This window comes from Oncorhynchus kisutch, linkage group LG9 (assembly GCF_002021735.2).
Source record: "Oncorhynchus kisutch isolate 150728-3 linkage group LG9, Okis_V2, whole genome shotgun sequence".
Classification (NCBI taxonomy): Eukaryota; Metazoa; Chordata; class Actinopteri; order Salmoniformes; family Salmonidae; genus Oncorhynchus; species Oncorhynchus kisutch.
In genome coordinates, this window is record NC_034182.2 from 31,090,097 (window position 1) to 31,116,068 (window position 25,972).

The window sequence follows — 25,972 nt, forward strand, 5'->3', positions numbered from 1 at the left end:
TCAAGGCTCTTACATTCAGAGGTCACGTCTTGAGTCGTAACTCCAAAGGCGCGGAGGGGGTGCGACTTCTGGCTAGAGACCAAGGGAGGACACGGCAGTACGAAAACCGAGTAGGGGGTCAAACGCATCCACACACCACGTTGTATTTCTCGCAAAACACACCCACAGTAGAATCACGGTTCCACTTTATCTATGAAATTTCATGTGGAGGCTCGGGCGTGTGTGTTCGGTGTGTGTTCACACTCCTGTTAGTGTGTGTTCACACTCCTGTTAGTGTGTGTTCGCACTCCTGTTAGTTTGTGTGTGTGTTGTGCTGTGAGATGCGGCTTCCAGCCAATCCGACAGCTGCGGGCGAAGCCAGAATTCCGCCAGGGCCCGTGTTAATAAATAACCACAGCAGGCCTGGCTAATTCAGGCCGGGGTGGAGTTGAGTGGAGCCAGGGTTCAACACAAGTACAAGCAGCCAGAGGTGGAAGTGAAGGTGGCTTGGAGGGGGAACGGAGGGAGGGGGGAACTATTAATACAATATGGCTTGGAGTCTAGTTAGTTCTAGGCAAAACAAGTGTGATCAATGATTTACACAAGTCAGAGTTGCGTGTACAGTCCCCAGGAATGCAGCCTATAGTGTATGACCAAAGTACACTGAAATGGACAAAACATTGAGAACAAAAATTGAGATGCACCCCCTTTTGCCCTCAGAACCGCCTCAATTTGTCGGGGCATAGACTCTACAAGGTGTTGAAATCCTTCCACAGGGATGCTGACCCATGTTGACTCTAATGATTCCCACAGTTGTGTCAAGTTGGCTGGATGTCCTTTGGGTGGTGGACCAGTCTTAATACACACAGAAAACTGTTGAGCGTGAAAAACCCAGTAGAGTTGCAGTTCTTGACACACTCAAACCAGGGCGCCTGGCACCTACTACCATACCCTGTTCAAAGGCACTTAAATCTTTCCTTGCCCGTTCACCCTCTGAATGGCACACAACCATGTCTCAATTGTCTCAAAGCTTAAAAATCCTTCTTTAACATATCTCCTCCCCTTCATCTACACTGATTGAAGTGGATTTAACAGGGGACACTAATAAGGGATCATAGCGTTCACCTGGATTCACCTGGTCAGTCTGTGTCATGGAAGGAGCAGGTGTTTAGTCGGGCTGGTTTGTTACAGTAAGTGGCTGCAACAACATTAAAACAAATGAGAAGGGACAGTCAAAACAGGACTTGAACCACCAGCCCTGCTGCCAGTAGTCAAGAGCAAAACCACCTGCGCCATAGAGGTCCAGATCTATTCGTATGCCCTTAGTAGTGTCTACAATAGCACAGCAAAAAAAACTAAAACACCCTTGCTCTCTAGCTTGGCCTGTGATGACATTTGAGCTAGGAACACAAAGCCTTCAAATACAGGAGCCCTAATGGAACATTTACGCTCGTTAGAAGATGAACAACGACCGGGCCGTGTATAAAAAGAACCTGAAAGGTTTCCCCTGTAAATTAAAGCCCCCTTTATTCTGCCAGCTTTGACCCTTGCAGGGCAGGGGAAGCCTTGGTCTTTACCATAGGAGAGGGGGGAGGAGAGGAGGGCAGAGGAGAGGAGAGGAGAGGTGGAGGAGAGGTTGGGAAGGAGAGCATAGGGGAGGAGAGCAGAGGAGGGGAGGAGAGCAGGAGGGGGGAAGAAAGGAGAATGGAGGAGAGCAGAGGGGAGCAGGGGAGAGGGGAAAAGAAAAAGGCAGAGAGGAGAAGAGAGGAGGAGAGGAGGAGAGGGGAGCAGGGGAGAGGGGAAAAGAAAAGGCAGAGAGGAGAAGAGAGGAGGAGTGGAGGAGAGGGGAGCAGGGGAGAGGGGAAAAGAAAAAGCAGAGAGGAGAAGAGAGGAGGAGTGGAGGAGAGGGGAGCAGGGGAGAGGGTAAAAGAAAAAGCAGAGAGGAGAAGAGAGGAGGAGGGGAGGAGAGGGGAGCAGGGGAGAGGGGAAAAGAAAAAGCAGAGAGGAGAAGAGAGGAGGAGGGGAGGAGAGGGGAGCAGGGGAGAGGGGAAAAGAAAAAGCAGAGAGGAGAAGAGAGGAGGAGGGGAGGAGAGGGGAGCAGGGGAGAGGGGAAAAGAAAAAGCAGAGAGGAGAAGAGAGGAGGAGAGGAGAAGAGGAGAAGGGGAGGAGATGAGAGCAGAGCGGAGGAGAAACCTTTGATAACTGAGCAGGAGTAGAACTAAAGTCATCCGCCAGATCACCTTACGAAATAAATCTGGAGGTAAGATTTACATTACAAGCATGATGTATCAACATTGTTACTGGCAGAAGTTGAAGTAACAGTAGTAGTAGTGATAATGATTTGCATAGAAACGCATTTCCAGTACTCTGTTGGCTTTGAATTGTATGGAGGTCATTTAAAAACATCCACCATCAATGTGTTGTTCCTACGATGCTGCCACAGCTACAATAAGACTACTGTTACAGAACCATAGAGCATTAAGCTATATGTTAAACTTCCTCTTGGTCTGGGCATAAGGAAAGGACGGAGAGAGGGCCTTGAGTAGAGGGTTCTCTCTCCTTACTTCCCTCCCTCCCACCTTGACCCCCTTTCTCCCTCCCTTCTTCCTTCTCTACCTCCCTCTCTCCTTAACTCCCTCCCTACCTCCCTCGCTCAGAACTGATGAAGGACTTAATCCTGGGCGCTACCTCATCAGTCCAATAATCTAATTACGGGTAAAGAGAGTGTCGGGATGGATTCATCCCTCCGTTGAGTTCTGCGTCGCTGCCCCTACCTGTCCCTGCTTCTCCGGCATTAATCACAGCCCTGTTCCCTACGCAGATGGAGGGGGATAAAACAATACTATCTCTCTCTATTTCACTCTCAGAAAGGGCCTCTCTCTCTCCACCCCGGAGGTGGTCAGTGATTAGTTGGGCAAATATCCCTCGCCCCTCCCCGAAAAATGGAGAGGGATCGATCGATACCCTGGAGGAGACTGGTGGGGGGTTGGAGGGAAGGAGCGAGGGTTGGAGGGGTAGTTGAATTCGGTTTCAGCGCACGTTTAGGCACAGCTTAATGTCGTCTGGGGCTGCATAAGAGAGATTGGAGATTAAAAATAACATGCGCACACACACACACACACACACACACACACAGCTCAGTATCAGAGTGGATTTTGATTAGCGCTGGGTCTAAGAGTTCAGTCTCTCAGGTGCTTTCCTCCTGGAGATGAAAGTGACTGCTGCAAACACACTGAACAGTCCAACTGCGCCGGATTGGCTTACAGTCTGCTGTTTACTGGACTCTATATGATAGCAGAGACAATCAGAGCAGTGGATCCTTTGTAACTCAGTTGGTAGAGCATGGTGCTTGTAACACCGTGGTAGTGGGTTTGATTCCCCGGACCAACCATAGGTAAAAGCTTCCTTCATTTTATCTATACACTTGGCCATAATTGATTTGGGCCAAATAGACCTGACTGACATATTCTAACTTTCAAGGAGCTTTCTGTTTTGATTGGGTTATTTTGCCTAAAAATGTTAATATATATATATTTTTAAACTACATCCTTGCTCAGCCTGGAAAGAGTGGCCAAAAGGGTGTTTAGCATCCCCAGTGGCTCGGCAAGCGCGGTGAGGATATTCTCCACTGCTGACCTGCTCTCCAGACACCATCACATGAGCCTGAAGCCACAGACTCACAGTTTCTATACTGAAACAAAAATGAGTTACAATTCATATAATGAAAGCAGTCAACTGAAATAAATTCATTAGGCCCTAATCTATGGATTTCTGGGCAGGGGTGCAGGCCCACGCCTGGGAGGGCATTGGCCCACCAGTAGGGAGCCAGGCCCAGCTAATCAGAAAGAGTTTTTCCCCACAAAATGTCTTTATTGCAGACAGAAATCCTCCTCATCACGATTTTTGAGCGTATGGAACATTTCTGGGATTTTTTATTTCAGCTCATGAACCATGGGACCAACAATTTACATGTTGCGTTTATATATATATATATATATATGTAAAAATGCATTCAAAGGCACTGTAGACTGAGCCTAATAAAGCATGTTTTGTTTAATTTGCATTTAACTCCAAGTATGTCAGAGCCTATATGCGCAGGTGATAGCCTATAATGATTTAATACAACAAAATGTTGTTTAAAATGCTGAGCGCTTAATGTCCCTGCCTCCCTACCAGTCTAGTGTCGCAAATGCTTCATAATGTATTTATTTGTAGGCTATAGCCTTGAAATAAATCAAATAATAGAGACAAAATAATTGATTTCCGTTCCTTCTTAGGCTCCCTGTCTGGCTCCCGACCTGTTTGTATGCTGTTTAATAAAATGTACGTTTGCATGACTGAAAATCACTGTAAGACAAAGCATCTGCTAAATGGCATATGATATTATTATAGCATTGACACTCATATCCCTCATCTAAACTTCTACCAGTACCACAACCTAGCCTAGTCATAGCTTAGGACATGGTGAGTGAGTGAGTGAGTGAGTGAGTGAGTGAGTGAGTGAGTGAGTGAGTGAGTGAGTGAGTGAGAGAGACAGAGCGATAGGGACAGAAAATGCGATTGTCAAAAACATTCAGAAGGCCAAACAACAAGCCAATTACACACAGAGAACAGTGTGTGTGCGCACACAATCTAAATATGCGTGTGCCTGGTAACCACAGCGACAGTGGCGGGATCCCCCTATCCACCCCTCCCAACCCCTCTCCCATTTCACCCCTCGTCCATCTCAATTAGGGGAGATGGGAGCAGCCGTGGCCTCGGCGGGGCTCCCCTGGCCACTGGAGAGAAGGGGGAGAGGGGATGCCAACAGCACACATGGGGCTGAGGATGGAGTGGGAGATGGCTGGCCCCAACCTGTGGAGCTCAGCTGGCCGTTAGAGGGGAGGCTGATTGGCCATGGCGGTCCGTTGAGCAGTGATTGCCGCAGCTGAGGCCCCTGGGAGATTCCCTCAGATGCTCCATAGCTCAAATGTGACACCTTCGAACAAAATACCACCACCACTGCCATCCCTTTGCCCATTCCACCACTGTCGGTACTGAGGGGGCACTGGGACCAGCTTTAATTAAGGCCACCTTGGCCCCTATATTTTTCTCCTCTTCTTTTCTTTTTTTACATCTCTTTCTCTCCTTCGATCTCTCACTCTTCTCTTTCTCTCTCAACCTCTCGTTCTCTCATTCTGTACCTCCCTCTCTCTCACTTCCTCTCTCCTCCCTTCACTCCAGCTTTCATGTTCATGTGTTTGTATCTCTCCACCTCGGGGAGATAATCCCCTAACTGGTTCATTCATATGGATGACATCATCAAATCCCTCCGACGCCGTTGGCTGAATTAATCCCACTCATTCTCTCGCGGAATGGGTCTATTATGGAGGGGAAAAATCCAGTGAGGTTCAAGAGAAGGGCCGATGCTCATTCTGAATGAGAGAGAGAGGGAGGAAGAGTGATTGAGAGGGAGGAAGAAAGCGCAAGAGAGAGAGATGGAGAGAGAGGGAGGAAGAAAGCGTGAGAGAGAGGAAGAGAGAGAGAGAGAGAGAGGGAGGAAGAGATTGAGAGAGAGGGAGGAAGAAAGCATGAGAGGGAGGAAGAGCGAGAGAGAGAGAGAGGAAGAGATTGAGAGAGAGGGAGGAAGAAAGCATGAGAGGGAGGAAGAGCGAGAGAGAGAGAGAGAGAGAGAGAGGAAGAGATTGAGAGAGAGAGAGGAAGAAAGCATGAGAGGGAGGAAGAGCGAGAGTGAGGAAGAGTGAGAGCGAGAGTGAGAGGAAGAGCGAGAGAGGGGGAGGAAGAGCAAGAGAGGGGGAGGAAGAGCGAGAGAGAGGAAGAGCGAGAGAGAGGAAGAGCGAGAGAGGGGGAGGAAGAGCGAGAGAGTGGAAGAGCGAGAGTGAGGTAGTGAGAGAGGGAGGAAGAGCGAGAGAAAGGGAGGAAGAGCGAGAGAGGAAGAGCGAGAGTGAGGAAGAGCGAGAGAGAGGGAGGAAGAGTGAGAGAGAGAGAGGAAGAGCAAGAGAGGGGAAGAGCGAGAGAGAGAGAGAGGAAGAGCGAGAGAGAGAGAGAGGAAGAGCGAGAGAGAGAAAGAGCGCGAGAGAGAGAGAGGAAGAGCGAGAGAGGAAAAGCGAGAGCGTGTGAGGGGAGAGCGAGAGACAGGGAAGAAGAGCGAGAGTGAGCGCGAGAGAGAGGGAGGGGGAGAGCAAAAGAGAGAGAGGGACAATGAGAGTTTAAAGTTTTATTTGTCATATGTACAGGATACGGCATGGTATACACCATCCAACAAAACGCTTACTTGCAGGTTCCTAACCCACAATGCAACAACAATAATAAAATATAAGGATAGAAACATCTTAGCATAAGTATAATACAGAAAGCCACAATTTACAAGTGATGACTGGGGGGCAAGTTTTTAAATGGTTCAGTATTTAGCAATAATTATCAGATTCTCATAGCAGTAGTTAGGGTTAGGTTTAGTGTTAAGGTTACTATTAGGGTTAGGTTTAGTGTTAGGGTTACTATTAGGGGTTAGGTTTAGTGTTAGGGTTACTATTAGGGTTAGGTTTAGTGTTAAGGTTACTATTAGGGGTTAGGTTTAGTGTTAAGGTTACTATTAGGGTTAGGTTTAGTGTTAGGGTTACTATTAGGGGTTAGGTTTAGTGTTAGGGTTACTATTAGGGTTAGGTTTAGTGTTAGGGTTACTATTAGGGTTAGGTTTAGTGTTAAGGTTACTAATAGGGTTAGGTTTAGTGTTAAGGTTACTAATAGGGTTAGGTTTAGTGTTAGGGTTACTATTAGGGTTAGGTTTAGTGTTAGGGTTACTATTAGGGTTAGGTTTAGTGTTAAGGTTACTATTAGGGGTTAGGTTTAGTGTTAAGGTTACTATTAGGGGTTAGGTTTAGTGTTAGGGTTACTATTAGGGGTTAGGTTTAGTGTTAGGGTTAGGTTTAGTGTTAGGGTTACTATTAGGGTTAGGTTTAGTGTTAAGGTTACTAATAGGGTTCGGTTTAGTGTTAGGGTTACTATTAGGGTTAGGTTTAGTGTTAAGGTTACTATTAGGGTTAGGTTTAGTGTTAAGGTTACTATTAGGGTTAGTTTTAGTGTTAGGGTTAGGGTTAGGGTTAGGTTTAGGGGTTAGGTAAAATAGGATTTAGAATGGGAATCAATTGTTTGGTTCTTACAAGGATAGTAAAACAAATGTGTGTGTGTGTGTGAGCGCGCACGTTCGTGTGTGTGTGGATGTGTGTGTGTGTGGATGAGTGTATACAGTATCTGTGTGGGTGTGTGGATGAGTGTATACAGTATCTGTGTGGGTGTGTGTGTGTGTGGATGAGTGTATACAGTATCTGTGTGGGTGTGTGTGTGTGTGGATGAGTGTATACAGTATCTGTGTGGGTGTGTGTGTGTTTGGATGAGTGTATACAGTATCTGTGTGGGTGTGTGGATGAGTGTATACAGTATCTGTGTGGGTGTGTGGGTGTGTGGATGAGTGTATACAGTATCTGTGTGGGTGTGTGGATGAGTGTATACAGTATCTGTGTGGGTGTGTGTGTGTGTGGATGAGTGTATACAGTATCTGTGTGGGTGTGTGTGTGTGTGGATGAGTGTATACAGTATCTGTGTGGGTGTGTGGATGAGTGTATACAGTATCTGTGTGGATGAGTGTATACAGTATCTGTGTGGGTGTGTGCACATGTACTAAGATGGCTTGTAGATCGAAACCGTCTCAGACCTCATGCTTCGACACCGTCCACCCGACGGTAAGGGAGAGAACAGCTCGTGGCTGGTGTGTTCCTCCCCCTCTGGTCTCTTGGCCCTCCCATCTTCCCAAAAACATCTGAAACCCTACCTCTCTGAAGACTATCTGAAATAACTCTCACGCCCCCCCCCCCCCCTCCCCTCCTCCCTCTTCAAAAAAAGCCACTTGTCTTCTCCTACTACCACCGGCTTTGATGATAAATACTTTCCTCAGGGAAAATGTACTTGATGTACTTGTGATGTGTTGGTGTTTCAACTAGCTATCTCAAGATGAATGCACTAATTGTACGTCGTTCTGGATAAGAGCGTCTGCCAAATGTGTGTGGGGTCCTTGATGATGCTGCAGACCTTCCTCTTCCTCTCTTCCTTTTGAGTAGATCTCCTGGATGGGTGGGAGCACTGGGCTGTTTTCAGCACCCGCTGCAGGGCCTTGTGGTTGTGGACGGAGCATATTCTTGTACCAGGCGTGATGCAACTGGGTCAGGACGCTGTCCATGGCGCGGCGGTAGTATTTGGAGATGACCCAGGGTGGCATGCCGAATTTCTTATTTCGCCTTAGGAAGTGCAGACGCTGATGCGCCCTCTTGACCATAGCAGCGATGTTGTCGGTCCATGTCAAGTCCTTGTGACGTGGACACCGAGGAACTTAAAAATGCAGACTCTACTACAGTCCCGTTGATGTGGATCTGGTCCCGTTCCCTCCTCGGCTTCCAGAGGTCAACAACCAACTCCTTTGTTTTGCTGACGTTGAGGGTGAGGTTGTTGTTCTGGCACCACAATGCCACTTCACTTGGGTATCAGGCCGACAACCGTGGTGTCGTCAGAAAACTTGACGATGGTGTTGATGTCACGCAAAGCCACGCAGTCGTGGGCTGAAGACACACACCTGGGTGGCCCCTGTGTTTTGAGTCAGTGTGGAGGAGATTATGTTGCCAATCCTGACAGCCTGTGGCCTGAGCTTGGTGTCAACAATGGTGTTGAACGATGAACTGTAGTCAATGAACAGCATTCTCACATAGACGTTGCTCCTGTCCAGATGTTTACGGCCGTGTGAATAGCGAAGGAAATGGCATCTTCCCGTGGATCTGTTGGAGCGGAGAGAGAGACCAGAGAGAGAGAGGGAAGAGAAAGAGAGGGGAGAGAGAGGGTAGAGAGAGAGGGGAGAGAGAGAGGGTAGAGAGAGAGAGGGGAGAGAGAGAGAGGGGAGAGAGAGAGGGGAGAGAGAGGGGAGAGCGAGAGGGAAGAGAGAGAGGGGAGAGAGAGAAGGGAGAGCGAGAGGGGAGAGAGAGAGGGTAGAGCGAGAGGGTAGAGAGAGAGGGTAGAGAGAGAGGGTAGAGAGAGAGGGGAGAGCGAGAGGGAAGAGAGAGAGGGGAGAGAGAGAAGGGAGAGCGAGAGGGGAGAGAGAGAGGGTAGAGCGAGAGGGTGGAGAGAGAGGTGGGAAAGAGAGAGGGAAGAGAGAGAGGGGAGAGAGAGAGGAGAGAGAAGGTAGAGAGAGAGGGAAGAGAGAGGGGAGAGAGGGGAGAGAGAGAGGGGAGAGAGAGAGGGGAGAGAGAAGAGAAAGAGAGGGAGAGAGAGAGAAGGAAGAGAAAGAGAGGGAGAGAGAGAGAGAAGAGAAAGAGAGGGAGAGAGAGGGAGAGAGAGAGGGGAGAGAGAGAGCAAGAGAGACAGAGACTGGCAGCCACCTCAGGCCCAAGTCCAAGCCCTGAGAGAAGAAACACAACACGCCATGTTAAGCGCTATCAATGGACTCTCTCAGCTAACTGAAGTCGAGTGTGGGTGTGTGTGTGTGTGTGTGTGTGTGTGCATGTTTGAAGTGGATGGGGCATGTGTGTTTCAGGCCACTAGGTTCAGAGAATTGGGGGTGTGTCTATCAGATCCTGCGTGCCTGCGCGTGTGTGTGGGGGGGGTCTCTGTCTGTGTGTGTGTTAACATGCCTGGGTCAAGGTACATGTGATCTCGTGACACAGATGTGTTCATCAGAATGGAACAACGAGCACTTCAAAAACCCTCACATACATTCCGTACTAGAACATGACATTAATGTACAGAAACCTTCTCCAAGGCAAACTCAGAAATACTCGCACCTGTGAGGTCATCCACACATAAATGATAATGACCATATGTGCACAATGTACACTTCTAATTCAGCATACTCTCGAAAAACTGACAGACACAAACACACAATGTGACATTAACACGCATGCATGCAATCCCAAACCTTCCTTCGAAGTCAAGTATCTCACACACGCACACACACACACACACACACACACACAGCCTAACACTTAAGAAACAACAGCTGCCACAATAGCGAGAGAGGCCAGTGAGGAATTTCCCTTTTTCAAGACAAAGCTGGAAGTCATAGACTGTTCTCTCTGCTACTGCACGGCAAGCAATACCGGAGCGCCAAGTCTAGAACCAGAAGGTTCTTTCCCCAAGCCTTAAGACTGCTGAACAATTAATCAAATGGGCACCCAGACTATTTACATTGACACCCCCCCTTTGTTTTTACGATGCTGCTACTCACTGTTCATAGTCACTTTACCTCTACCTTCATGTACAAATTACCTTGACTAACCTGTATATAGCCTCGGTATTGTTATTTTATTGTGTTATTTTTCATTTTTTACTTTTGTGTATTTAGTAAATATTTTCTTTACTCTTAGCTCCCAAGTGGCGCAGCAGTCTAAGGCACTGCATCTCAGTGCTAGAGGCGTCACTACAGACCCTTGGGAGTCCCATAGGGTGGCGCACAATTTGGCCCAGCATCGTCCGGGTTAGGATTTGGCCGGGGTAGGCCATCATTGTAAATACAAATTTGCCTAGTTAAATAAAGATTCAATAAAAATAAAAAAATATTTATTGAACTGCATTGTTGGTTAACTTCTTTGAGATAGGGGGCGCTCTTTTAATTTTTGTATAAAAAAACGTTCCAGTTTTAAACAAGATATTTTGTCACGAAAAGATGCTCGACTATGCATGTAATTGACAGCTTTGGAAAGAAAAAACTCTGATATTATCTGTGGGTGCCCCAGAACTAATGCTACAGGCGAAACCAAGATGAAATTTCATACAGGAAATGCCCCAGATTCTGAAAGCGCTGTGTTCCAATGTCTCCTTATCTGGCTGTGAATGCGCCAGGAATGAGCCTGCCCTTTCTGTCATTTCCCCAAGGTGTCTGAAGCATTTTGACGTATTTGTAGGCATATCATTGGAAGATTGACCATAAGAGACTACATTTACCAGGTGTCCGCCCGGTGTCCTGCGTCAAAATTATTGCGTAATCGCCAGGTCCATGCGCGTTCCATTTCTTCAGAGGAGAAAGTAAACTGCCACGAATGACTTATCATCGAATAGATATGTGAAAAACACCTTGAGGATTGATTCTAAACAACGTTTGCCATGTTTCTGTCGATATTATGGAGTTAATTTCGAAAAAAGTTCGCGTTTTCGGGGGTTTTCTTACCCAAACGTGATGAAGAAAACGGAGTGATTTGTCTACACAAATAATCTTTTTGTAAAAACTGAACATATGCTATCTAACTCCTCATTGAAAACATCTGAAGTTCTTCATAGGTAAATGATTTTATTTGAATGCTTTTCTTGTTTTTGTGAAAATGTTGCCTGCTGAATGCCAGGGTTAATGCTATGCTAGGCTATCAATACTGTTACACAAATGCTTGTTTAGCTATGGTTCAAAAGCATATTTTGAAAATCTGAGATGACAGTGTTGTTAACAAAAGGCTAAGCTTGAGAGCTAATATACTTATTTCATTTCATTTCCGATTTTCATGAATAGTTAACGTTGCGTTATGCTAATGAGCTTGCCTAGAGAATTACACTCCTGGATACAGGTTTTTTTCGTAGCCAAACGTGATGAACAAAACGGAGCGATTTGTCCTACACAAATAATATTTTTGTAAAAACTGAACATTTGCTATCTAACTGAGAGTCTCCTCATTGAAAACATCTGAAGTTCTTCAAAGGTAAATGATTTTATTTGAATGCTTTTCTTGTTTTTGTGAAAATGTTGCATGCTGAATGCTAGGCTAAATGCTATGCTAAGGTTGTATTGTAATACCTGTTGTATTCAACACGTGACAAATAACATTTGATTTGATGGGATTTAGCTCAATTTCTCCTGGGCTCTCAAGCCTGGCAGATGTGTTGAAGGAAGAGTGAGGTTGGCTAAAGAGTTAGCCTGCGCTAGTGAAGCTAAACTAGGTTCATTCCCCCGTATTTATTTGGAAGGTGAAGCAACAATTAAAACATGTGGATCTACACTCCAGCGACAGTACAGAATGCCACCTTTTATCTGAGGGTATTTTCATACATATTCTACCGTCAATTAAACCAAACCAAAATGCAAACAAGTTTGTAGAGCTTCAATCTTGATTTAGTCATTGAATGCTAGAAAATACTAAACTTTTGACTACTTTAGTACACTGTTAAATATAAGTGATATATTATAAGTGAATTTGTCCAAACACTTATGACTTCTTCAAATGGGGGGACTAAATACAAAAAGTGTTGAAAGGTAAAACAGATATGCATGTACGGCCTCATATGAAACATTTGATCTCAAATCCAAAATGCTGGAGTGTAGAGCCAAATGTAAACATTTTAGTCCAAATAATTTGAGGGGAGTGCAGCTGTTTCCCCTAACCACTAAAAAAGGGGAGGGTCCGATATTTTTGTCATCCCCCAACACCTTATTTGTATTTTTAGTTATTGAACCTTCACTTAACAAGGCAATGGTTAAAGCCACACTGTTAGTTATACATAGTTGCATACCATCTAAGTGGGCCACCATTAAGACTGTAAACAATGATAAGTAGCCTTGCCTGAGAACTGAAAACTTGTGTTAGCTCCTGGAGGTAAAGCCTAGGCCCTAGGCTTTAGCTCAGTGGAATAACACAGTCTTGTGACTCTTAGAAGACACAGGTTTAAACCCAGTCGATCACATTGTGAGATGCATTGTTAGCCTGTGTTATTTGTTTTTCAACAGGACAATGACCCAACACAACTCCAGGCTGTGTCAGGGCTATTTGAACATAAAGGAGAGTGATGGAATGCTGCATCAGATGACCTGACCTCCACAATCACCCGACCTCAACCCAATTGAGATGGTTTGGGATGAGTTGGACTGCAGAGTGAAAGAAAAGCAGCCAACAAGTGCTCAGAATAGGTGGGAACTCCAAGACTGTTGGAAAAGCATTCCTCATGAAGCTGGTTGAGAGAATGCCAAGAGTGTGCAAATCTGTCATCAAGGCGAAGGATGGCTACTTTGAAGAATCTTAAATACATTTAGATTTGTTTAAAGCTTTTTTGGTTACTACATGATTCCACTTGTGTTATTTCATAGTTTTGATGTCTTCAGTATTATTCTTCACTGCAGAAAATAGTTTAAAAAAAGACTAGGTGTATCCAAACTTTTGACTGGTACTGTACATTAATGCATACTTCGGTGTACTAGAAAGTGGCATGGCATTGCATGAGAAGGTGTTGCTCATGGCCCTTTACCATCATAAACATGTGGGACAGAGATAGAGATAAGAGTGTCATGCACCGCCCTCCCAGTGTAGCGAGAGAGAGAGAGGGACAGAGGGAGAGAAAGATGAGGAGGAAAGAGGGCATGAAAGAGAGATTGAGGGAGAGACCGGGAGAGGCGGACAGAGAGTAAGAAAGATGGGGATATGGATAGAGAGTAGGGTTGGGTGGTATGCAGATGTTCATACTGTCATAGCGTTTCTGTACCACACCGGGGTATACGGTATCACTGGAAATGCCCACAGGGGGCGTTATAAAAATACATTTTAAAAAGTTCAGTTTTTTTTAAACTCACAAAACAATTTAGGCAACAGGATTCTTGATCCAGGAGGGGATTGAATGTCTCTGCTGTAACCAAGAAGATTGATCTTGACATCTAGCCAGTTAGCAAACCAAATGCATAGCTGGAGCCCTGAGCTGGATATCATTTTTTTCACACATCTTAGATTTCTTATAGTTAGTGGGGCTCCTGGGTGGCGCAGCAGTCGAAGGCACTGCATCTCAGTGCTAGAGGCGTCACAGACCCTGGTTCGTTTCCAGGCTGTGTCACAACCGGCCGTGATTGGGAGTCCCATAGGGCGGTGCATAATTGGCCCAGCAGCGTCCGGGTTTGGCCGGGGTAGGCTGTCATTGTAAATAACAATTTGTTCATAACTGACTAAAAAGCTGAATGCCATCACCACAGTGACAAATCAGGCGTGAGGGCACTGGGGTGGGAGCCTACACAACAAGCCGACACACACTGACCACAACACACATTGAGTCACTGTACCAGGATGACTCACACCATGCAAGGAAATTCATCTATAAGCAAACACACGGGACGAATGACCACTCACAGGCCATTTAATTTTCACCACGGCATTATCAGTTTATACACGACAATGCATCGACTCAAAATCAAAAGGATTGCTTTGAAAAGGATGAAAACAGTTCAGTGACAAAAACCACCAACGAATCTTTGAAGATCTCCCACTTAAGGTCGATGGCCTCACAAACATGGCTACAGTGTTCCAATTCCCACAGATGGAACTGTATAGTTTATGTGCGGTATGCCATTATATGAGGAGATATGGGGGGTGAGGGGTTGTTACCATGCTCCAGTAGGTTCACTGGCATACAGACCAGGCAGTTCCAGTCGGGAAGGGAGGTTAAGTTCTAGACATGCTCCCTATATGTTCCCTGTGTGTGAAATGACTGTGTGGGGAGGAATGTGTGTGAAAAAGAGAAGGAGTAAGTGAACGAGTGTGTGTGAAGGCAGGTGTGTGTGCATGCACATGTGTCTGTGTGTGAGATGGCAGGGATTTAATGGGATTTCCAGCTCTGCAGAATGCACCTGCTCATCGGACCAATACCCCTCCTTCCCTCACCCCCAACCAACACACACACAAACCGTGTCGATCCGCCTGCCGGCCGCGTGGCCATTCATCAGTGGGATGGTCACACCCACTGTAAGTGTGTTTTACTGTTGGCCAACGCCCAGTCAACCAGGTGTGTTTTACTGTTGGCCAACGCTCAGTCAACCAGGTGTGTTTTACTGTTGGCCAAAGCTGAGTCAACCAGGTGTGTTTTACTGTTGGCCAAAGCTCAGTCAACCAGGTGTGTTTTACTGTTGGCCAAAGCTCAGTCCGGCCTTGGAGGAGCAGACGACCATCACAGCTCAGAGAGAGAGAGGGGCTCAGAGAGTGAGAGACAGAGGAAGAGGGGCTCAGAGTGAGAGAGTGAGAGAGAGAGAGAGAGAGAGAGAGAGAGAGAGGAAGAGGGGCTCAGCGAGTGAGAGAGAGGAAGAGGGGCTCAGAGTGAGAGACAGAGGAAGAGGTGCTCAGACAGAGACAGAGGAAGAGGGTCTGGTGGAAGGGAAATACTAAAGGCTTACAGTTGAGAAGATCGATAACCAGTAGGAGAAATACAGAAAATCAGCAGATGAAGTACGAATGGGAGTTAGGAAAGAACCCACACTCCTGTGTTGGTTGCCATTTTGGATTCTGCAAAGAAAAAAACACTGTTTACTTGTTGCACACGTTGCTGTGCAATTCTGCCAGTTAGAGAGCACTGACAATGGTGCATGACGATCAGGACACTGTCTAAGGTGACGCTACTACAGTAATCCACTTTACAGTCGCGCTCGTAGCGAGCTAACATGGTTCTCTGACACCCGCCACTCAACCTCCGGCCTAACGACGCTGTAATTCGCCCCCCACGCCACAGCCGGAGGTTCCTTTTGCATTGTCATCATTACAACCCTATTCAATTACCTTGACCTCCAGCAGGGCCCGGGCCTCCCTCCCTGTCCTGCTCCGTTGCCACGGAAGGTTAATTGAAAGCGAATGCAACATTAATTTCCTTAGTAATGAGAGCAGGTGACTGGCGGTAACTACATAGAAGCTTACGACCTCGCCGGCACTTTCGTGGAAGTCTTAGAAGGTTAATCATTTCCTTATTAATGAGAGCAGGTGACGGGCGGTAACTACGGAGAGGCTTGCGACCTCGCCGGGACTTTCGTGGAAGTCTTACAAAGTCCCTGCCAAGACAGATTGGTGCGTCTCAGGTCCACTTCCACTCTAGACAATGAGCAGTGCATGTAAGTGTGTGTGTGGAAACTTCTAGAGTCTTGAATGGAAGCTTGGAGGTCCCTGATGGGTAGATATCAGAGTGAGCGTGTGTGGAACCTTCTAGGGTCTTTAATAGAAGCTTGGAGGTCCCTGATGGGTAGATATCAGAGTGAGCGTGTGTGTGTGCGTATAAATATGTAAATATAGCTAGAGAACCTTGTGATTTGTAGGGCTTTCGTGGAAATCTTGGAACGTCCACTTCCCTGTGTGTTTTGTATACACTGTGTGTGTCCACGTGTTTATATGTGTTTGTGTGTGTTCATGTATTAAGCTGGTAGCATCCCTTTTAGAGCAAAGCTCACACAATTCCCACACTCACAGAAAGAGTCTATAATAATACAGTCACAATACATGTGTCCAGAAAACGTTGCATTTCAATGTCGCCATAACACATTCACACAGTCCCACACGCTACAATACTCCACATGTCCTCGGACTAATTCTTCACACCGCTCATCTGTCGAAGCGCGATAAGATACAAAACTCCATGCAATAGAACAAGCTCGCTCCCTTTTTCAATCTCCTTAAACAAATACCAGGCAAATGAATGAATTCTGAGCAGCCACTGCCGGCTGTATCAAAAGATATATCTCTGTTTTAGTTTGTTTCTGACGCATTCCTACAGATGCAGGCTATTTGTTCTTTTCAAAACCTTTCACAGCATTTGGGCTGTTGTTCTTTCCTCTCTCCAGGTTTGTGCGATTAATCCCGAAAGTCTATTAAAAAGCCACGTAAACATTGTGAAGGCGAAATGTATAATCAAATATGCAAATAGCCATAACGAGGGGTTGATTAGCGTGCTATTTTGGCAGCGCTATCGATTTGGAAAGCATTTACAGGGGACCTTACACCTTACAGTGATATCCTCCTTGTTCCTGCTGACTGCCAATGTAACACATGTTAAACGGATCAGTTAAGCTCGGGTGCCTTAAAAGCACCTTAAAACCATGTAAAGCATATTCACACACGGGAGTCTTTCTTATGAACGTTCCATTAGAACATCGTCCGAACAGACTGGGATGTCATATTTCGCTATGCAGTGCGACAAAGCCAAAACATACTGTATTATTTTGTTTTGTTTCCAGGCCAAGGCAGAGGTTTACGATATCAAACGATGGTTGGATTAAAATGAATATAAAACAAATGTATTGTTCTCGTCTGGTCTCAGTAAGACACTGGACTCCCTGTGGAGAGGGCTTCTGTTCTCTTTGGGGAAAAGGACAGTGTGTGTGTGTGTGTGTGGTTTATTAATACAGTTTGTATGCACCAAGAGTCTCTTTCTATGGATACCCACGATCAAACACTTGTTTGAATACCATCATAAAGTAAAATTCCTGAAAATCCAGACAGTATGGTGCTGTTCTCCCATTTTCATTTTCTTCACTAAAGCGCTAACATTACCCAAGTATCACTGTGAGAGTGGTTCTTTGATACAAAGCAAAATCACAGAACTGTTGGGAAAGCTCACACCGCCAAACGTTTTCCTCAGGTTTTGTAATTCTATTTTGACGTCATTGTTTATCCGCATGTTCCTCGTTTCTGCTCCTAACGTCGGAGACAACAGAAACCAAACTGTGCCATATCAGACCAGCAGGTTATTAGCACGAGCCCTGCCAGGTATCCAAACACAAAGGACTGTGGGAATAATTCTGTTGCTGCACAAACAGAAAAATACTTTATCGCTCTCGCGGCTTGGTTCCGTTTCTCTTGTTTTGAAAGATTAAAAGTGGACAGAGAGGGTTTGGGGGGGGTGGAGGGAGGTTGTGGTAGTGTTATTGATGTGCAACACTGGCTCTGATAAAGGATTGTGGTTAGCTCCAGCTCCTATCTGGCTCCTCCAGCGACGACATGTTTACTCTCCAGGAGATGCCGTCGTCTGAAGTCAGACTGTGACTGTGTGCGCTTGTGTCTATGGGGGGGGATGGTGAGAGAGAGTAAGCCTGCAGATGCTTTTCATTCCGTCTTTAGTAAGAGCACAATTAAGGTAGGGGGGGGGGGGGGGGAGAGAAGAGAGGGGGAGAGAAACCAGATCAATTCTCCGGGCGAGGTAATGGAACAGGCGCGTTACCGCTGCCGAAATCCGATTACCATAGATCCATTTCTGCCATGCTTTCAAAAAAAGCTTAACGCTGTGGGGACAAAAAGAATGCACATCTGAGGCCTCAATTGACAACCCCGCCCCCAAGTTGGGAAGAGAGGAGGGGCCATCACATATCAAAGAGAGAAGCTAAAGCCCCTGCTTTATCAAAAATATAGATTTCATAGGCAGGCGGGGTTGATTTACACAGACAGGGACAAATAATGACAAAATGACTTATTGGGTGAGGCCGGGTGGGGACTGGCTGAGGAGGGAGGTGTTCTCTTCATCACTTCCACTGATGTTGTCTCTTTAGCTCAATATCAATCTACCAGGAGGGTACCAATGGGAAGACGTCCTGTTCCATCAAGTTCCTCAATGGACGACTGGCCTCTATCATATTCAATTGTGAACCGCAGGAGTCCTCATCCCATCTCTCCCTTTCTTCATGAGTGATAGTCTTTCCTCCCCTCCATTTGTCTGACCCTACGGGGGGGGAACCGATGCACTGATCCATCGAACCACACGGCTCCGTTTTACGGATGGACCCCCGCCTCCAAAGCAGCTCCTCCAGCCGGTGCTAACAGCTGGCTGGACGTCTTAAACACACTCAAGAAGGGCAAGGCCAGACGAGGGCAAGTCTCCAATGGTACCGTCAAGCCACTGGCATCCACCTTTTGACTGCTTTGTAAAAGACTAAGACCCATAGAAATATTAATCTGAAATGATCCGTCAGATAACTCAGTTCTTCTCTACGTCCATCCTGGGGATTTTACTACAGCTGAGATTTGTTGAGATAGGAATTCCTTTGAATACAAATCCTCCATTTCAACTTCCTGGAATAATTGAAATAGCTAGGGTTTACTTTCTCCATTCAATACGGATGTAAATGTAGGTTTCTTCATTTGAGCCGGTTTGCTTCAGCAGGAACATAATCGTGCAGCAACAGGAAATGTCATGTATTATGTGGGTTATAATTAAGGGAAATGTTTTGTAGGGATTGATACATCCTCTGTTAGGGCTAATCAAGTCTGACATTTTAAAGTGGAAATGACTAACCTTAGCTTGATCATGCATTGTGACATGTTTTTATGCTGTTTTAGTCCACAAAACATGTCACCCTCTCACCTACAGTAGAACCTGATGTAATTATAATGTTATAATTTATGCTAGCTGTGAGCATTTAAAACATAATCCATGAATTATATATATATAAGGAGAGGCTACCAGGAGACAGGCCAGTACATCAGGAGACGTGGAGGAGGCCGTAGGAAGGCAACAACCCAGCAGCAGGACCGCTACCTCCGCCTTTGTGCAAGGAGGAGCAGGAGGATCACTGCCAGAGCCCTGCAAAATGACCTCCAGCAGGCCACAAATGTGCATGTGTCTGCTCAAACAGTCAGAAACAGACTCCATGAGGGTGGTATGAGGGCCCGACGTCCACAGGTGGGGGTTGTGCTTACAGCTCAACACCGTGCAGGACGTTTGGCATTTGCCAGAGAACACCAAGATTGGCAAATTCGCCACTGGCTTCCTGTGCTCTTCACAGATGAAAGCAGGTTCAGACTGAGCACATGTGACAGACGTGACAGAGTCTGGAGACGCCGTGGAGAACATTCTGCTGCCTGCAACATCCTCCAGCATGACCGGTTTGGCGGTGGGTCAGTCATGGTGTGGGGTGGCATTTCTTTGGGGGGCCGCACAGCCCTCCATGTGCTCGCCAGAGGTAGCCTGATTGCCATTAGGTACCGAGATGAGATCCTCAGACCCCTTGGGACCATATGCTGGTGTGGTTGGCCCTGGGTTCCTCCTAATGCAAGACAATGCTAGACCTCATGTGGCTGGAGTATGTCAGCAGTTCCTGCAAGAGGAAGGCATTGATGGCCCGCCCGTTCCCCAGACCTGAATCCAATTGAGCACATCTGAGACATCATGTCTCGCTCCATCCACCAACGCCACGTTGCACCAGACTGTCCAGGAGTTGGCGGATGCTTTAGTCCAGGTCTGGGAGGAGATCCCTCAGGAGACCATCCGCCACCTCATCAGGAGCATGCCCAGGCGTTGTAGGGAGGTCATACACGCACGTGGAGGCCACACACACTACTGAGCCTCATTTTGACTTGTTTTAAGGACATTACATCAAAGTTGGATCAGCCTGTAGTGTGGTTTTGCACTTTAATTTTGAGTGTGACTCCAAATCCAGACCTCCATGGGTTGATCAATTTGATTTCCATTGATCATTTTTGAGTGATTTTGTTGTAAGCACATTCAACTATGTAAAGAAAAAAGTATTTAATAAGAATATTTCATTCATTCAGATCTAGGATGTGTTATTTTAGTATTCACTTTATTTTTTTGAGCAGTGTATATAAATTTGTAACTTTTTTTTTTAACCAATCACAGGTTTTTCCATTTTTATTTTCAATCGCAAGTGGGGCGCCGCCTCTAATGCCCTTATGGGCGGGCCCCCACTGGAGGGGAGGCTGGAAGTTAGCCTAGCCGAGCAGAGGAACTGATACCCCCATCAAGGCAAGAGTGTGACAGTAGGGAAAGGAGGATGGAGAAGGGAGCAGAGGGGGAAATCGGGGAGGGGAACGAGGGGCTCGTTCTAGTGAACTCTGAGCTCGGATGGCTGGATCATCAAAGGCCACACTTGCGGCTCGGTCATGGGGCTTGAAACTCAATCCGTCGGGCAGAAAGAGGACCCTGAACAAACCTGCCCGACGAGTTTCAAGTTGTTTTGTCACTGGAAATAGCAGGTGTAAACAGTTCAGTGAAATGCTTAACTTGCGAGCTCTTTCCCAACAATGCACAATAGAGGTAGTAATATGGGTAAGAAATAAAACGTCAAATGCGAGAGAAGCAAAAAACGAAACAAAAACATGACAATACAGTTGTATAGATATCTTATATACACAGGTCAGTGCAGTGCCAGTACAGTTATTACAATGTTCAATGGTACTGGAATATACATGTAAACAGGGGTAAAAGTGGCTAATAAGAGGATACATGGGATGGCAGGTAGCCTAGTGGATAGAGCGTTGGGCCAACGAATCCTTGAGCTGACAAAGTACAAATCTGTCATTCTGCCCCTGAACAAGGCAGTTATTGAAAATACGAATTTGTTATTAAATGACTTTCCAAGTTATATAAAGGTTAAATATATATATATATTTTTTTTAAGTAAACATACTATTGGTAGTAAACAATATAGCAGCAACAAAAACTTCTATCACCATAATCAATCAATCAATCATGACAGCGGCATATGTGTGTGAGTGAGTGTATATGTGAGTTGTCAGTAGTGAGTGTATGAGCGTGTGTATTGTCAGTATGCGTGAATGTGAAGTGTGTCCGTGTCGGTGTGTGTGGCTGAGTGGTAGAGACCTGAGGATGGGCATATAGTCTGTGGGAGATATGGGAAGGGAGCTTTTCAACAGTTTTATGGTCTGGGGAAAGAAGCTCTTTCGGAGCCTGTTGGTACAAGTGGTGAAGGGGTGGGAGAAGGGGGTGGGATGGGGGTGAATGCATGACTGTGTTGCACCTCCCGCCCCTCCTCTGCGCAACACATCAGGCGTCTCAGTTGAAACCAATTGCTGCCTGAATAAGCCCTGTCTTGCGCTTACACTACCATTGTCGCGGCTCTTGTCTTGACAAGATCGGATCTTCGCCGCCCGCCAGAAGCTGCAGACAAGGCCCGACTCCGACTACCCAGGTAACCTTTTAAATGCTGCGCTCAGAAATGGACTTTCCTCCTCGCATGAGAGGTTTACGTCAGCGTTACTCCTACCCCAAATCCCCCTCCACCCCTTTTTCCCCTTTTTCCCCAAGCACCCTGTCTTACCCCAGCCCTGTCAAGGAGTGCAACTCTAGCCTCCTTCCACAGCTTGTAATCTTTCGCGTCTCTCTCTCGCTCTCAGACACGCTCCCTCTCTGGTTCTCACTAGGGCGGCAGGTGCCGTCACAAGCAGCGTGTCCACGGCTGCAGAAACACCCTCGTTTTTTTTATTCGCCAAAGACACTATACCCTTTCCTTCCCTCCCCTTCTTTCCACCCTCCACCGCAACCGATCGCTCTCTCCGGTAGGGGCTGTGTCACGAGCGATGGGTGGGGGAAATGCCAGTCTGGCCACAGCACAGCAGGGACCCTGCAGCCATTGGGCGGACATCTGTGGCGAGTACCCTTCAGGAGAGAACACAGAAAATGATACATCCATGTCTGTTCATAAACAAAAAAGGTGTGGTTTTGAAAAGGTGTTTTGCACTTTTGACAGAAAACTGTAAAAAATATATATATATATTGATATGTCTAATTAGTGGTAGCCTGACTAATTATAGGGTGTGTATGACACAGTCAGAGCCCTGTACTTGAACAGCAAGTGAAGTAAACACGTCACAAATTTGTGACAGACAATAACACGGAAGGGTTACTGTTCTTAAGTACACATTGTTACCTATTTTGCACATGACTACACATGGTTCCACCGTCCTGTGCTTACACCTACCATTTCTGTTCATTGGTCATGAAGGAAACAAAGATAGGAAACATCTAACTCGTGGCTACCAGGTCTTTAGTTCTAAAAGCCTGTACAGCCATCCAGTTAGATGGCTCTCCGGGACAGAAGAGTCAAAGGTCAAGGACTATTTGGACATGTCAAATGTCTCCACAGCACTCCGACCCCTTTCCTTCTAAGGTTTGAGGTCAAAGGGGCATCTGAACTTATAATGACCTTTACTATCCAACCTAACCCCGAAGGCTGAGCCACCGCACGGCGACAGGGTGAAGAAGTGTCTCTGTGGCGCAGAGTGACTCGTACAGCTCCCCTGTACAGTCGCCGTGGTGACAAAGAGGTCTCGCCCGGTGAGGTGTCATAATATCAGCGATGCGAGGCCAGGGGGCGTTGAAGGAGTGCAGACGACCTTTGACTTATGTCACAATCCGTCTAATTTACATAGCTAATGTGATATTGAGAGCGGCAGAGCTTGTGAATTTACAGTATTTACAGTAGGTATTCACAGTAGGTATTCACAGTAGGTATTTACAGTAGGTATTTACAGTAGGTATTTACAGTAGGTATTCACAGTAGGTATTCACAGTAGGTATTCACAGTAGGTATTTACAGTAGGTATTCACAGTAGGTATTTACAGTAGGTATTTACAGTAGGTATTTACAGTAGGTATTTACAGTAGGTATTTACAGTAGGTATTCACAGTATTAGAACGTATGGAGTAGATATGTATTATTTACCAATGAATTTGGTCCGGATGCTCAACAGATGGTTATAATATTAACAAACTATCTGTTGATAAGCAACTGCTTGCTAAGGTTACGTTTAGAATATAGGTTAGGGTAAGGGTTTAAGTTAGGGCTATTAGATAGTTGAAATGTTATTGATAGTCTGTAGAGCATCTACAGATGGACTATACAGATAAAGTGTTACCCAGAATTGGGTTATGCTTAAAGAGTAGTCTGTGATCCAATGCACTCCATCACTGAGTACCTCATCGTGATATTCTACACCGAGCAAACAATTTGGTGGAGGAGTTTATTCATAAATCAACTTTGCTCATTGGGTAATGATTGCATTCCATCTCTTTTGATTATAGTTTTCATGAACATAAGGTCTAACATGTTATTTGGATTAGAAGCGATCCAACGTACAAAGTCAATATGCAAAAATAACAACTGCAAAAAGCTAATAAGTGCTCTCATGAAAGAGAGCTCTGTTGTTTTCATCTTGTAGATTTTTCCCACTGATTCTCTTCACTTGTTCAGAGCTGTTCATTTCTGGGGGTTGGAGTCTTGCAGCTTCGGGGCGTGCTTGTTCCTCTCCAAGCTGTATCCCTGGCTTGATACTGAGCTTCAGACTATCATTTTGGGCTGACACCGCTTTAAACGCAACAGCGTGGAGCAAAACAAGAGAGAGCAACTCGAGGGACACAGGCTCAAATATTTCACGCTCATATTCGCCGAGCACTGAAACTACAGAGGGCTCTGGAACAACTGTTGAAATCATGACAGGAAAATGGCCACCGCTTGGGGAGGTTGTGTGTGAGTGCGACTGTGGACGTGTGTGTCTGCATCTGTGAGAGACAGAGGGTGAGCGCATGGCTGTTTGTGTGCGTTATACACCAAGATGGTCTACATTTGTGACTGTGTGGTGTGAGAGAGAATATGTGTTCCTAACAACATTTTTGTGGATGTGTGCTAGCAGCATATACTTGTCTGCCTGTGTGCACAATGTGTGTGTGTGTGTGTGTGTGTGTGTGTGTGTGTGTGTGTGTGTGTGTGTGTGTCTGCCTGCGTGTATCTGCCCCTTCATAGCTGGCCCCCACTACAAAAGCCTCTCTGATCTCAGTGTGAGCTCTGTCTCTGGGCCTTGTTGAACAGACCACTCCGAGCGGCGCTCTCCTGGGTCTGTGCCACACCTGCTGCCAGGACATGATGGCCAGAGGAGGGCCCCCGTCCCTGGCACCCTCAGAAGCAGCAGTGCTAAAGTGCTAGTTGAAGTCCCCGTCGTTTACATTCATTAAAAAACAGTAATGCCTAGAGCCAGGAGCCCCACGCCAAGCCTGCCACAGCCGATAAACAGGGGCCACCTCTCACTGCCCAGTCCCTTCTTTCTTCGCTCCCTCTCTCGACTATACTGCGCCCCACAGCACCCCTCTGTGGGCACTGGGTTCTGTGTGTTGGCAAGCTCTCCTTCCTTCCTCTTTCCCTCTCTTCCTCCCAGCCTTGGCGTGGGGCTCCTTTGATTTTGGAGTTGAAACGATGCAGGTTTCTCTCTGTTCCAAGGGATAAAGGGCAACAATAGGAACGTTTTTTTGCCCTTTTGGGTTTTCTGGAGCCCAATGTGCTTTATCAATTTGTAGAAGGCTTAGAAATCTGTCACTTCTCTGGGAAAGGTATCAGGTTCTGGTTCTGTAGGGCTGTAGGTTCTGGTTCAGTAGGGCTTTATGTTCTGGTTCTATAGAGATGTAGGTTCTGGTTCTGTAGGGCTGTAGGTTGTTTCTGTAGGGCTCTAGGTTCTGGTTCTATAGGGATGTCGGTTCTGGTTCCGTAGGGCTGTAGGTTCTGGTTCCGTAGGGCTGTAGGTTCTGGTTCCGTAGGGCTAGAGGTTCTGGTTCCGTAGGGCTGTAGGTTTTGGTTCTGTAGGGCTGTAGGTTTCGGTTCAGTAGGGCTGTAGGTTCTGGTTCCATAAGGCAGTACCGACCACACACTTTGAACCACTGAACTCTATGGCTCACAGACCATGGAGTCATATATGCTTAAAGTTGCACTATGCAGAAATCACTCCGCCATCTCTTGGTTGCTATAACTCGAATAATTCGCCTAATTTCAGTTTATGTAACAAAATAAGCTGGTATAGTGTAGGGATTCATAATACCATCTAAACAGCTGTGAAATATATTTTCCATAACCAAACATATTGTTGTTTCAGCTGTTTGATGCTTGGTGTACAAACCGAAAAAACTTAACGGGAAGCATTGAAATAACGCACATAGAACAGATATACCGCTTCTTAGGCTTTCAAGTAGAATGTTAGATCTATAACTCACATTTCTACGTGAATTTGGTCAAGTTGCCCAAAAAGTTACAATTTCCACTTTAAATATTGCCTTATGTTACTTCAATACTTCACTATACATTCTCTCTAACCACCCTGTGTTATCCTCGTTCTAATTCCATCCATCTCGTGGCATCAATAGGCAGTGACTTGGGGGGGGGGGGTTTCTCGATGTCACAATTCTCTCATGCCTCTTTTGCCAGAGTTGGGGTTGGAGTGGGGAGATGGGGAGGCAGTGGTGGGTAGGTTAACAGCAGTTACCGTCCTCCACTAATTTCGCACATGGCTGGCTAATATCCTTCATTGTCAACATGCTAACCCTGGCCCACCCCGTTAGTGAAACACATGCACCTACACACAGACACACTACAACACCCCCAACCATGGACCTGCTGGTTAATGTATTACATAAACCAGGGCAGCAGAATTCCAGCCTGCTAGCTCTACTC